This window comes from Hemibagrus wyckioides, linkage group LG13, assembly GCF_019097595.1.
Source record: "Hemibagrus wyckioides isolate EC202008001 linkage group LG13, SWU_Hwy_1.0, whole genome shotgun sequence".
NCBI classification, from domain to species: domain Eukaryota; kingdom Metazoa; phylum Chordata; class Actinopteri; order Siluriformes; family Bagridae; genus Hemibagrus; species Hemibagrus wyckioides.
The window spans coordinates 19,905,231-19,919,473 of record NC_080722.1 but is presented as its reverse complement, the minus strand read 5'-3'; positions in this window follow the sequence as shown (position 1 = coordinate 19,919,473).

Sequence of the window (14,243 nt, the reverse complement as noted above, 5' to 3'; positions counted from 1 at the left end):
ACCAAATGGGGTAAAGCTGTAATATAAATACAGGAGAATTAGAGAAAACGTTCATTTTCCCCTTAAAACAGAATGCATTGTTTTATAATTTAAAATAAAGGTATTTTATGGCCTTATTTTAACTCAGATACATGTTGATTGCGACATGGCAGTGTACTGTGAAAGAAAATAATTGTGTACTTACATTGTTGAGTCCCAGTGTTGGAGTCAGGATCTGGATCTGGATCTGTGGTTATTAAACCAAAATCATTGAATTTATATCAGCGTTACTAAGGTACCAAAAATAGAAGAAACAAAATTTATTCCTTGTTCACATCTTAATGATTAAGTAATGTTGTATATTTCTGTAATGGGATTTGAGGCAGGTCTATGTGTGAAACAAAACCACTTTAATAATCCAAACAGAGGTATCCAAATCTCAAGACAAAAGCAGAGTGGATAAATAGGCAGAAAAATCAGGTAACCAGAAAAGACAGTCAGCGAACAGGCACAAAATGGACCATTTTGGAGAACCGGTCCACCACAGTAAGGATGGTAGTGTGGCCGGCAGAAGGAGGTAGTCCGGTGACAAAGTCCAGGGAGATATGGGACCAAGGTTGTCTGGGGGTCGGAAGGGGGCGCAGGAGCCCGGCTGGTGGGGTTCTGGACAATTTCTGCTGAGCACAGGTGGGACAGGCTGCCACAAATCTCTGGATGTCGTGCTTGAGTGATGGCCACCAGAAACGCTGTTGGAGAGTAGATAAGGTACGGGAAACCCCGGGGATGACAAAAGAGGCGGCTGCTGTGGCACCACTGGATGACCTGAGACCTAAGGTGATCAGGGACAAAGAGTCTGTTCCTGGGGCAGTTGTCTGGAATCTGTATCCCTGAGATGGCCTGCTGCGCTCTCCTTTCAATCCCCAGGTGAAGGGCACGGATAGTTACCGACGAAGGGAGAATATGTTCAGGAGCTGGGTCATCCTCATCGGGGGTGAATTGTCGTGAAAGGGCATCCGGTTTACTAGGGTGAAGTTAAAACGCCCGAAGAACAGCCCCCAACGAGCCTGTCGAGGATTGAGTCGTTTGGCTGTCTGAAGGTATTCTAGGTTTCTGTGGTCAGTCCATACAATGAAAGACTGCTCTGTGCCCTCCAACCAGTGGTGCCACTCTTCCAGTGCCAGTTTCACTGCCAGAAGCTTCCGTTCACCGATGGCATACTTCTGTTCGGCTGGGGAAAGGCGGTGAGAGAAAAAGGCAAAGGGGTGAAGTCGATTGTCCTTAGAAGCCCTTTGAGACAAGACAGCCCCCACCCCACAGTCAGATGCATCCACTTCCACCACAAACTGGCATGATGGGTCCGGAAGAATCAGGACAGGAGCAGTAGTGAAGAGCTTCTTAAGTTGGGCAAAGGCTAGCTCAGCCTCTGGAGTCCATGAAAAGGGGTGTAGCGAGGAAGTGAGTCGGTGCAGGGGTGCCACAACGGCACTGTAACCTCTGATGAACTTCCGGTAGAAATTTGCGAACCCCAGGAAACGTTGGAGCTGCTTACGGCTTTCAGGGCACGGCCAGTCTCTCACAGCCTCCACCCGACTGGGATCCATCTGTATGCTACCGGCCGAGAGTATGAAACCCAAAAACATGGTACTGGAGGTGTGGAATTCACACTTCTTGGCTTTCACATACAGACGGTTCTGAAGCAAGCGACGGAGCACCGACCGGACATGGTGAACATGCTCCTCTAGGGAGCAGGAGAAGATGAGGATGTCATCCAAGTACACAAAGACAAACTGGTTTAGGTAGTCCCGGAGGATGTCGTTGACCAGGGCTTGGAATACAGCAGGGGCATTAGTGAGCCCGAACGGCATTACTAGATATTCATAATGGCCCGTTGGGGTGTTAAAGGCAGTCTTCCATTCGTCACCCTCTCGAATGCGCACCAGATGATAGGCATTGTGGAGATCGAGTTTGGTGAAGACAGTGGCCCCCTGGAGGAGTTCGAAAGCAGTAGACATGAGGGGTGTGGAATAAAAATTCTACTGTACTCACTACAAAGATCTGACTCCAGCTCCACACTGACCCGACAGCTCAGTCTGAGTGAGACTCTCAACTAATTAGGACTCCTAACTAAATTAGCCAATCAAGCAGACTAGATGAATGCAGATAAGAGATTTTATTTGCAATCAGTGCTGATACAAGAATTGAGATGCTCACGCATGAACGTCCCAACAACCTCTGGAAGGGGAACTCCAACCACAGCCTTTATATACATTTTCCTTATCTCTCCAAATGTAACACGTCACTGGTTCTTTACTGAGACAATCCCACCTATTTTTCTTTTTGGAACTTTAGGTTCTTTTTTACACCATTATCTTTGAATTTACAACTTCTCGAATACCATTATAATTAAACTTTCCTGAATTATTATATTAAAAAATTGGGCGTTTCCGCCCCCACCAGTGGGATTGTCTTCGGCCTCACTCTCTCCAACACCTCATTCTTCCTCAGGAGACAGCATGGGTAAGTTCTCAGTTCTTCAGGGGCCAACACCCTTCTTTACTCTTTTTTTCCACATTACTCTCTACATTTCACGGCTTTCTGATTTATCTGTTGTCTTCTACATATGTAATCTAGATATTTCACCTGGTACCACCATCGCCGTCCAGCACGCGCTGCGTTTACTTCATAATGAGATCATTGCCACTCAAGGTACCAGTGGAGCGAAGATGGGCCATGATAATCTAGGGTGCATCTCTGCCATTAATTGGTCCAAATCTGGGAAGCCTGGTACCGCTGAGAAAGCTTGCCAGACTGACATCATTGATACAGCTGCTTGTTCTCCAAAGCCCTTGCAGCCTACATGCAAGGCCGGCGACAGAGCTACATGCCGCGTTAAACCCTATATTGTTCTTAAGCTCAAACAATCTAACGAATAAACCTTACCTTAGAACTCTTGCTGTCCCACACAACATCAAACACAACATCACATACACACTTCATACATATATCCTTAATTACAAAATTATCTCCCACATTCCCCCCTTTTGTGACTCAAGTCACAACACATCCAACTTGTTCAGGCACTTATGCGTACATGCATTGTATACGTAAATAGTTCAGCATAAGGATTACATACTCGTATGATTGCGTTTCCAGTGATTTGCTACAATCATTGTGCTAGTAAACAATTGCATTTTGATTATATACTCTTGAATATAAAAGGAATGCAATAAGTACTCCAAGCTCCGTGCAGGTAACATTGCGTTGGCTCTTTTCAGTCTTGTTCTTACCAATCCCATTTGTTCTCTCACTCCAGTCATTCAATTTCATACTTACCTGAATCCCAACCCCACACACCAGGTGTTCACCTGGGCACATGCAATCCATGTTGTTTCCATTTTCTCGCACGGTGACCAGCAGCACGACCGTGCCTGCCTTAGGTTGTCCCACCCAGTGAGATCTTACCCGTCTTTGGCTAACCGGCCTTCTTCTCTGGTCACCGGCTGTACCCTATGTTTTCGGGTAGCAGCTTTTCCTTGCCCAACACCTCTGACTCTGGTGTGGCTTTATTGCGATGGTCTGCCTCCTCTTGAATCTTCGGCAGGGTATTAATGGGATCTTTGCCATGAGCCAAATTGGAACCTCAGTCACTCTGTACTCAGTCACTCTGGAGATCTTATCACCTTACTTAATTCAACTTTTGTACCTGCAGAGAGCTTCAAGTGTGCACGCATTAAGTATTAACTAATGCTATATTTATAACACATTCAGTGATGTCTACTACTCGTACCCATACGACCAATAACCTGAATTATTATTATTATGTTCCCTTTAACCAGAAATCAGCAGTTGTCATTGAGATGTATAAACGAGTAAACAATCAATCATTCAGTAGTTATTACAAGACTTCTCCAGTGATCTGAAACATTTGGTACTCAGCATAGAAATTGATTCGCATAAGAGGCTGATTATACTTTTTCCAGCAATATTATTCTGAAAACACACATAAATGATATCAGTGATGCATGCATAAATGGTGGTGACTTAAATCATCATTTTTTTTAATTTATTTTTTGTTAAAACAATATAATACAACACAGATATAATATGATCAGCGTCCTTTATATGACGTTCCCTGTTGTTCTTCTGCCCATGTGACTTTGCACCACGTAGAGGGGCCATAGGGGGACTAGGTTATAGGTTACTAGCACATCACTTAGCCCCTGCCCGATGGTTGAATTGGCAAGGATCTCAGCAGCTCCATCGTACGTCTAGGAACATTGGTCCACAACACATCCTCTCCTAACTTGACTATAATGGCCTCCACCCTCTTTCTAAGAGGTACACCTATCCATATTCCAAACCTCCTCTTCCTCCTGTATGCAAGATTAAGTAACCGTTCTACACTGTAGTGTGCATGTTCTACCATGATGGGTAACTGCGCTGTCTGTCTCGGAGTGTATACAAATGTTTGTATCTCTGTGATATACATCCTGTCTGCGTAAATCTCCCTCACTGATGTACGTCTGTCTATAAAAGGGTATTCTAGCAATCCTGAATTTGGCTCCCACTCCCCCAAATCATTTTTCAACAACCTACCCCATAAGTGTCTCCATATATGCCTCCAATCCCCCTCCATTATGCAATCATCTTTATTAAGTCCAATTCATCAATGCCATCACTTGGTTTGAATGGAGACTCAATCTCATGTGTCATCTGAACATATTGGCCAAACAATGTGTGCGTCATCTGTGTGATCATGGAACGTAGTAGTGGGATTACACAACACATCAGAACTGCAAATATCAGCAGAGCCACTCCTACAATTGTCCCTATCCTAAGTATGATGGCCTTCCAATTGGAGGAGAACAACCAAGATAACCAATCATTCGTTGGCTTGTATGTGTTCTCTACGTGCTCGTCTCTAAGATCTTTCATCTGCCTCAGTATCTTACTCAGGTTTCCTTCCGGACCAGTATGCATTGGAATGTAAGTACAACATTGATCCCCAAACATAGTGCACACTCCCTCTTCCGGGGCTCTCATAGTGTCCAGGATAAGCCTGTTCTGTAAGGCCATGGTAGATGTTGCATGTAATTGTTCTTGAATCAAATCCAATGCTTGTATCGTATAGTTAATGAACCTCTGTTGATTGTACCAAATGTAGTTAATCCATCTCACGTTTTTAGCAATCTGTGCCCATGGCAAGAAGAAGGTCAACGCTCCCGCTTCTGGTCGGCCGATTGCAGCATGTTCATCAGGGACTCCTACCGGAACCCCTCTCCAGTGTACATAAACCCCATTGCTCCTGTCAAATTGTCCCACGTCACGTCTGGTTCGTAGACCCGGCACAGTTATCTCTTTTTCTTGCAGCACAGTTAGTTTTCCTGTCAGCACCACTGTTGCACAACACCCTGCCCATCCAGGTGGCAGGGTCTGTCTAGCAACACCATATCTGCAGTACCAGAATACATCAGCTAGCGGTCTGGTCCCATTAGATAAATCAGGCTGATTCAGATCAATATAGTCCCCCCTTCTCTGTCTCCACACTTTAACCTTCAGTCCTTTTGTATCTGCCATCATGTCACAGTCTTTGGAAATGTTGCCAACAAACACTTGTGATCCGTTAGAACATACGCAGAATGGGTATCTCTGTCCTTTACGCGCACTTACTCTGGTGGGCGGGTGTCCCTCCATCCCAATCTCCACATACTCGCAGGTGCTGTTCAACTTCTTCAATTTAGTTGGACCATAAGTACATGAGATAGAGTGCTTAAGACAAACGAATGGGCATAGGTGGCGTAAGTTGTGCTTGGTACTGTTACAGCCTTCTGGTCCTTTCGTCGGAATAACTCTGGCAGCACGCGATGTCCTGTCATGGCACACTATGCATGAGGTATTTCCTGCTTCATGTGCTGTGTAACTCAGCCACTGGTAGAACAAGTTGTTTGTCCACAATTCCTGGTCCAGTCTGTTCACGAGGCTCACCGACTGTGCAGCGTCTCTGCATACTCTGGGCAGTGTTGTTGTGCGCTCTCATCATTCATTTGTTTATTGTCACCAAGGACATGTAGGAGTGTGTATATCCATAGTCCGATACACAGTAGTGCTATTATTACAAGTGCCAATAAACCCCAATCTGTTCTATTGACTCGAGTACAGTTTCCTCCCCCTTCATTTATCTCCTGCTCATCGTCCCTCTCTCTCCCTTCTCTTTCAGTGTTCTCGCCACGCACGGGCTCTAATTCTATGGGCAGGTCCTGTATCCCCCACATCGTGCTGTGAAGGCACTTCCCCTGGGTCGTCCTCTTCTTCTTGTTCTGCTGGGCTCTCCCACTGTTGGTGTTCCCGGCTTTGCGGGTGGGGTGCTTGTACTGAAGGGGGTTGTGAGGCAGGAACAGCTGGATCACGCCTTCGTGTCTCAAATTCCCTTATCAGTGGGTCCTGCTCCTGTTCCTGTGTTCTCTCACATCTCTCTCCAGCCCCTGGGTCTGGTGCTCTGCAACAGTGATTCAGATGAAACCAAGCGGTCTTACCTTCGACCTTTACGGCTGTGGGAGTTGCTAAGACGACTTTCAGTGGCCCAACTCGTCTAGGCTCGTTCCATCTCCTCTTGAAGACCTTGACATACACCCAGTCTCCTGGCTTTACGGTCCTCAGCTCCTCATCATTTTCATGCATCCTTCCCTCAGTAGCACCTTTCACCTGTTGGAATATAGCTCGGTGTATTTCAGTTAGATGCTTCACATAATTGCCAAGCTCACTTTCAAGCTGCTCTAACGAAGGGCCCTTCAATAATAGAAGGCTGTCAATATCCAATGAAGCCAGATCCCTAGCTACTATCCGATTAAAGATCGATGGGCTTTCACAATAACCCTGAGGCAATCTCGTATATGTGTACTGCTGTCCGTTATACGTGAATGCAAACAAATGTTGTGAATCTGGATGCAGTGGAATGCTGAAAAATGCTGAACACAAATCAATAATCGTGTACCACTTGGTATCACCTGGAATGTTGGAGAGCAACGTATGTGGATCTGGAACTACCGGTGCTTCTGCCTCAACAATATGATTAATAGCACGTAAATCATGTACAAGTCGCCATTTGTCTGAGTTAGGTTTTCTGACCGGGAATATCGGAGTGTTGCAGCGACTATGTGTTGGTATTAAAACTCCCGCCTCTAATAATCCCTCAAGTGTGGGCCCTATTCCTGCCTGGGCCTGTGGTGTTAGTGGATATTGTTTCTGATACGGGTACCTGACATTAGGCTTAAGTTTTATCAAAACCTGTCCTGCTGATTTAATGAGCCCTACGTCTGTTGAATGCTGTGTCCAGAGCATGCTTGGGATTGTGGCTAACAGCTCTTCAGTCTCTGTATCCAACGGTTTATCTGTTGTGGAGTCTTTGTCTTCTGATAGCGGTAACTGATGGATAGGTGACATTTTCTTTTCTATCAAAGTTTGTGTGGCTCTTAAAGCGTCTGTGCCTTTTTGAGAGATGCGCATAAACTTTCCGTCCGGTGAGGTATGCATGTACTGATTGATGGTTGGTTTCCATTCCAGCACCTGGCTAGTTTCTTTGAGCATTGGTCCCAGGTCCTTTGATTCATGGCCTCCTGCTACCATCAGTGTGATATGGGGTATTGAGTTTGTTATCTGGAACCAGCTCCTCAAGTTGTTGGGTAGCTGAACTGGCGCTGCCACCCCTTGAGGTCCCACAAAGATGTCTGTCGTTACTACGTCAAACATTTTTCCTTTCAACATATCTGACCACAGTGTTGCATATTCTTCATTGGTACTGTCTGGGTCAAAACACATGGTACAGTGTAGTGGGCTCTTGGGTTCGGTGTAATCCGGCCGCATGGCCTGTATCCATGGTTTCCACTGTAAATAGCTAGCATGCAACTCTGACGTTTTAGGATTGTCATTCTGTAGCCAATACACTGTGCTACACTCCGTGTCTGTCTGCACCTCAACCATGAGGTATTGTTCTGCTATGGTTCTGTCTGGGAATGTTACCCAGAGACCTGTAGGACTGCATTGTATTCTGGCCTTGAATTTACATAGGAGATCTCGTCCCAATAGATTGACTGGTGTAGTGGGTGAGTACAAAAGCGATGCCGCAATGGTGGTGTCTTCTAATGTTAGTATCTGAGGCTCTATGAAATGTAAGATCTGTGAGACCCCTGAGAAGCCTGTTGTTTTTATGGTCTTCCGAGCGAGAGGGAGATTCGAGCCTTCGCGTCCTATGCATGAATATGTGGCACCTGTGTCAATCATGAATGGAAAAGGACGCTCATTATTGAGTGTTACCATGACAGTTGATTCTTGTTGTGGATGCAGTGTGGTGGCATACTGCATATTCTCCCCCTCTGGCTTCTCAGGGCCGCTTCAACTCCAATTTGGTGCAGGCCCCAATCCCAGGCCTATCTGGGGCTGATACATATGTGGGCAGTCTCTTCTCATGTGCCCACTCCTTCCGCAGCCCCAGCATTCTAGTGGTTGTTGAGGCTGCTGGTATAGGGGACTAGGGGGCGCCTGTGCATAACTCAGTCCTTGGGGCCCTGCAGGGCTCTGCGGCACATAACCTTGCTGTGGTGATCCCCACCTTTCCCATGGCTGTCTTCTCCCTTGCCAACGACCCCTCATTGGTCGCCCTCTGAATCTTCCTTGAGTACCGCCAGTGTGGACATTGATGGGTTGAGCCATTGGGTACATTTGACTGTTCTGTTGTTGCTGCGAATTCGGTGCTATCACCTGCGGTTGTTGCCACCTGCGGTTGTTGTCAACTGTGGCTGCTGTGGTGTTTGTCCTTGTTGTGGCAGCATTTGATTATTCTGTACAAGTTCTTGGCCTGCTGGAATGACTACTGCAGCTTGTATCTTTCCTACCTTTTCTCTCTCCTTTTCTTTCTGTCTGGCTCTAGTCAACTCACCAAGCTGTGTTTTGTATAGCTGTGTCAGTAGGGCTTCTGAGGCTGTTTTCTCGTCCTTTTGTTTCTTTCTGTACTGCTCCACATAATGTATTACGTGTGCTTTGTATGTGTCCCAAGGCATGGAGTTTAGGCCGACCACCTCATCTAATGAGGATTGAACTTGTTCTGGCAGACATTTCTTCAGCATCAATTTAAACAGTCCCTTGCTTGTGTCTGTCTCATCCCATGTTCCACCCGTCTCTTCCTTCCATTTATCCTGGTAATCATGAATGAATTTTACTACATTCTCATCTTCCTTCAGGATCATGTGTTCCAGTTGTCCTGGGTCCATTTTTGTGGGGTAGGTTTTCCTTATCTCATTCCACAGCCTGTTTCTCCATGTCCCCAGTGCTATAGCATCCCAACCTGGTAGATCCATTGCTCCTTTCAGCCCTGCTTCATCCAGTATTTCAGCTGTCTTTGCTTTCCCTATTGTTTGGGCCAAAATGGCTTTCACATCTCCTATTGACAAGGTATGTCCTGCTGTTTTCTCTTCAAACTTTGTGATCCACCTCTGTCCTCCATTACACATCTCCGGTAGCTGCGAGCTTAATCCTATCATATCCATAAATGTCCATGGGACATATTGCACATCTCTCCCTTTTGTCACTAGTGGGTTCATTTGAACCTCTTCCACTTCCTCGAATCCATATCTCTGTGGCACTCTCAGTGACTTCTTTTCTCTTAGGGCTCTTGGTCGTGTGCGTTCCCGTTCCAGATGTTCCTCCAAAGCTGCATCATCCTCCTTATATGGGTCACTGATAAAGTCAAATATGGGGATGGCTACGCTGCTGGGCTCAGGAGTGTCAACTAGTGCCCTCAATATAGGACTCAATAACTTGGGCCTCCAAATCCTCCTCAGGGCTTCGTACCAGTCTAAGTCAGGGAAAGTTCTCTGTAAGGTCAAACTTTCAAGGTCAATCCATCAAACTTTGACAAGGCCCACAATTTATCCCTAATTAAGTCTTCTGGCTGCCAGTGCTCTACTCCCTCTCTATCCTTGTATGTTCGCTCATCCCAAAAGTGTGTGCGTATTCCCCTTGTTTCTATCTCTAAGTCTCAGCGAAAGGCCATACAACTGAAGAAAACAGCAGTACGCATGCAATATGTGGCGTCAGTATGATAGTTCAGTGCTTCAATAAGGGTAGTGTTGCATCATCTGGGTCACACTTTTTACAATTCACTGAATGGCCCAATAGAATACAAAACCAAGTTTTAGGTGGATTCTTTCTGAATATTCCCCTCTGCTGATTATACAATACCCATCCCTTGCTAAGCCTGCTTTTAGTTACTTTTGGTTTCGTTCCAAATCCACAAAACGTATCTCCAACCGCTGAATTCCTCAGACTGTTCATACATACAACTTTTTCCCTCACTTATTCTGTGTGAAATTCCTCCTTCCAGCGGGGAGGTCTCCACTCTCACACACTCTCTCTTGGCACAGTGCCCCCATATACACACACACACACCTCTCCAACACTCTGGAAAGCACCCAATCTTTTCGCACACACACACACACTCCCCTGTTCTTAATACTTCATCATTACCTGTGGGTCCACTGTTAAACTTCCTGCAATGAAGCACCTCCACAATCTGCGATCCTGTCCCAACTTCCACACGCTAATCCAAACTTCCGTATATTGAGGACCTCTTGAGGTCATGGGCCACATTAAATTGACCCTAACCAGAAGTTTTCCTGCTTCCTTCCTCAATAACTCTAGGGCTGCCTCTGCGAACTCCCTTTCAAACCTGTTTGGAAACCTATAGCCAATTCGCTGGAAGGGCAGTGGACTGCTAAGACGTAACCCTAATCTGCGCGTCTCTGCTCTTTCAATAATAATATCAGGAATTTCCTCACTTAACTCCTCCGGAACGGTGAAGTAAGCACTCACATGATGCCATCCCGTGTGTGCTGATACAAACACTTCCACCATTCGGGAGCAGTAGTGTCCCAAAATGTGTTATGTCTTCACATGGACCCCATGGATGTCAAACCACGCGCTTTCACGTAAGTAGAAGGCGGAACAATTATGCTTACAACAGATACACATATTTTTCAACTAATTGGACACACAATGGTATGAGATGAAATATTTGCTCACACTTGGCATTAGGCCCTTACTTACGGTATGTGGACGCCCGCTTCACTATAAGATTTATTCTGAAAGCTATTCTGGTCCATACCATCATTACCCTTACTTTCCCCTCATTCCTCACATAGTGCACCTCTAAAACATATATATCAAACCTTAGTATGATTACATCCATGCATAGCAATTGCTCTAATCTCGCAAAAACTTCTACTATATTTCCCACTCTGTTACAGTTTCTCTTCAACTTTAGTCCAATTATCCTCACTTTTTCATATATCACATTCCGTATCACTGTTCATGCATGTATACGCTGGTTTTTCTATATCCTCACAGCAATGATGTTAGTAGACAACAGAGTTAATACAGTGCTATTTACAGTGCGCACATTCAATCGCCACTTATTTTCTCACGCACTCACGCTCACACAGCTCCCCGCACTCAATACATCCACATGCTATAGCCAGCACAATCGAGACAGACAACAGATAAATACAGACAGCAGGCCTCTCTTTTTTTCTTTTTTTTTCCTTCCCCTTTTCTCTACTGCCTGGATCCAGGACTTTTCTATTCAGTGCTTTTTCTCTTCATATTCTCTTTACCTCTTTTTACTCATACAATTTCACTACGTTTCTTTTTTATCTCTTATTTCTCTCTTATTCCTTTCACTACCACCCGGATGCAGGAATTTTTACTCTTCTCTTTTATCACCTGCTACTTAACACTTATTTTTCTTTTTCCAGTGACGGTGTTCACGTTCACAAAACTTACTGTTCTGCTACTAAACGCTCTGTTTGCGTCCAAATAAGGTCTGTTTCACAGGAATTTCTCTCATACCACCTGGAACCCACCAGAACTTTCGATCATACAGGCCTTTACACATTCATACATCTGACATCATCTAGTCTTTTTCAGTACAAAGCATGCAATTTATCATATCACTCTATACAGTTTCAACTTACACTCACTCTGCCTTAACAGGTTGATACAGAGCTGATCCGACCCTGGGCCGAGCGCCTCCACCTCCCCAGACCACACACAACTAATGCAGAAATTCGATTAAACAGGCTTCTGCCTTACCTCTGTCCTATATGGATCCCGAGTCTGGTCCGTGGGCTGCGGTTTCCAATTTTCTCCTTCTTTTATCCATATACACTTAACAGTCTTAATGTTTGCACTCCTGAAGTCCCACTTAGTAAATAAAGTTGCTTCTTGGAGTTCTACCAGGGCAGGTGGGGCCAGAGGTAATGAATATGGATGACGGACTGTGATGGCATTAAGACTATTCTATACAGGGTCTCAATTCTCCGTCCTTTTTTTCGACGAAGAAGAACCCGGATGCAGCAAGGGTGGTGGATGGTCGAATAAAACTAGCTGTGAGAGCTTCTTCACTATACTCCTCTAGTGCTTGGATTTTTGGAGAAGATAATGGTTAAATGCAACTCTTCAGGAGAGTGGTGTTAGGTAGTAAGTTGATGGCACAATCCTGTGGCTGATGAGGAGGGAGAGTGTAAGCCCGTTCCTTACTAAAAAGCTCCTGGAGGTCTTGATAATACTTTGGAATGTATGTAACTGTTGAAACATTGGGGCGTTCTATGGAAGTAGTGTGGTAGGGTAGAACGAGACGTTGTTTCAAACAGTGGAGTTGACATTGGACCATTGGATGAGCTCCTGGATAGTTGACAGTTTCATTAGTAACCTGGCTACTAATTTCTCCTGTATTGATTGTGAAAGTAGGTAGGGTCTGCTTATTTGTCCCAACTGGTTTCTGAATGTTGGTTCATGTTCAGGGGATAAAATGGGTACATCTGTGTTTTTGTTGTTGGTGTTGGTGTTGACACCTGAGGTAATTAATTTGTTAGAGACGTTGGTGAGGAGAACACAATTGTTATTTAGGCCCTGATAAATTAAAACAAATATTTGAAGTGTGTACTTTCTTTTTCTCATGACATTCAGTATTACTGATCATTCATGAGATTCATCTCTAGGACAGCTTCCAAAGTTTTTTTTTTCTTTTTTTTCTCTTAAACATGTTGTTTTTGTTCTCATTAATTTCAAGAAAGGAAAAAAGAGGCTAGTAAAAGAAATGACTGTGTAAATAAAGCTTCTACAGTGTAAATGATAAAAATCTTTACAAAGTCTTCTAACAGAAAATCATGAATAATTATATGATTTTCTGTTACGTAAGAACAGAGCTTCTACATGTACATGAGCTGTTACTTTAGAAACAATAACTTTCAGTATTACAATGAGCGCATTAATATAAACATTTATATTACAGTCATAAATACTCAGGTCTGTACGAATATAGAAAATTAATCAGCAACTTTAGGATTTGAGAATTAACCTCAGCAGTAGTTTGATTATTGTAACTATAATTTCTCTGATAAACAAAAAACATTAAATTGTTATTCATCATAAAGCACATGCCATATTTATGCTGCTTAATATTCCAGCAAAAAGTAAAGCACCTTTCTGTGTTAATGGTCCAAATGATTCAGTATATATCTGTGTAATTAAAAAAAATAAAATACCCCAGACATTTCACAACTCATATTCATTCAAATTAAACTGTTCTACATGGAAGTAAATGTTAATGATATTTGGTTTGTTATTGTCACATCACACAGAGAGACAGAGGGAGCCCTCTCCCGAATTCTAATCACTCATTTCCAGTACCCACGCACATAAAAAAGATTGAAACATTCTACGTGAAGTATCGTTCCTTAGCCTATATACCAAGCCTTGCTGTTTGTTGCATTGAGATTTACTGTGTTTTGACCTAGTTTTGTGACCTTGTTCTTGTGATTTTTGCTTTATGATTTGGATTTGTCTCTGCTTTCTGATTTCCTGGTTTTGACCTGTTTGCTTCGTTTTTTGACCACATTGTGCCTGCTGTGTTTGGTTTAATAAATCTGCGGATTCCAACACTTCCGCCTCCGGCAATCCTTTACAGTTATTGTTCTCCATAAACAGGTCAGGCTCTAAGAATGGGAGCAGGATAAAAGCAAGATAAATACAAGCAGAAACACAGAGTGATGTCATTATCCCAACACAAGGTGGAATATCAGGGCAGCTGCTTCTGAATTTGAGGACGTTGCTACTTTAAAGGTTTAAATTCCCTCTTATTTGACAGAGCTACAGATACAGTACATCCAGCATGAAGTTCTCAATGTAACATGTTTCTACAAAATTAACATATC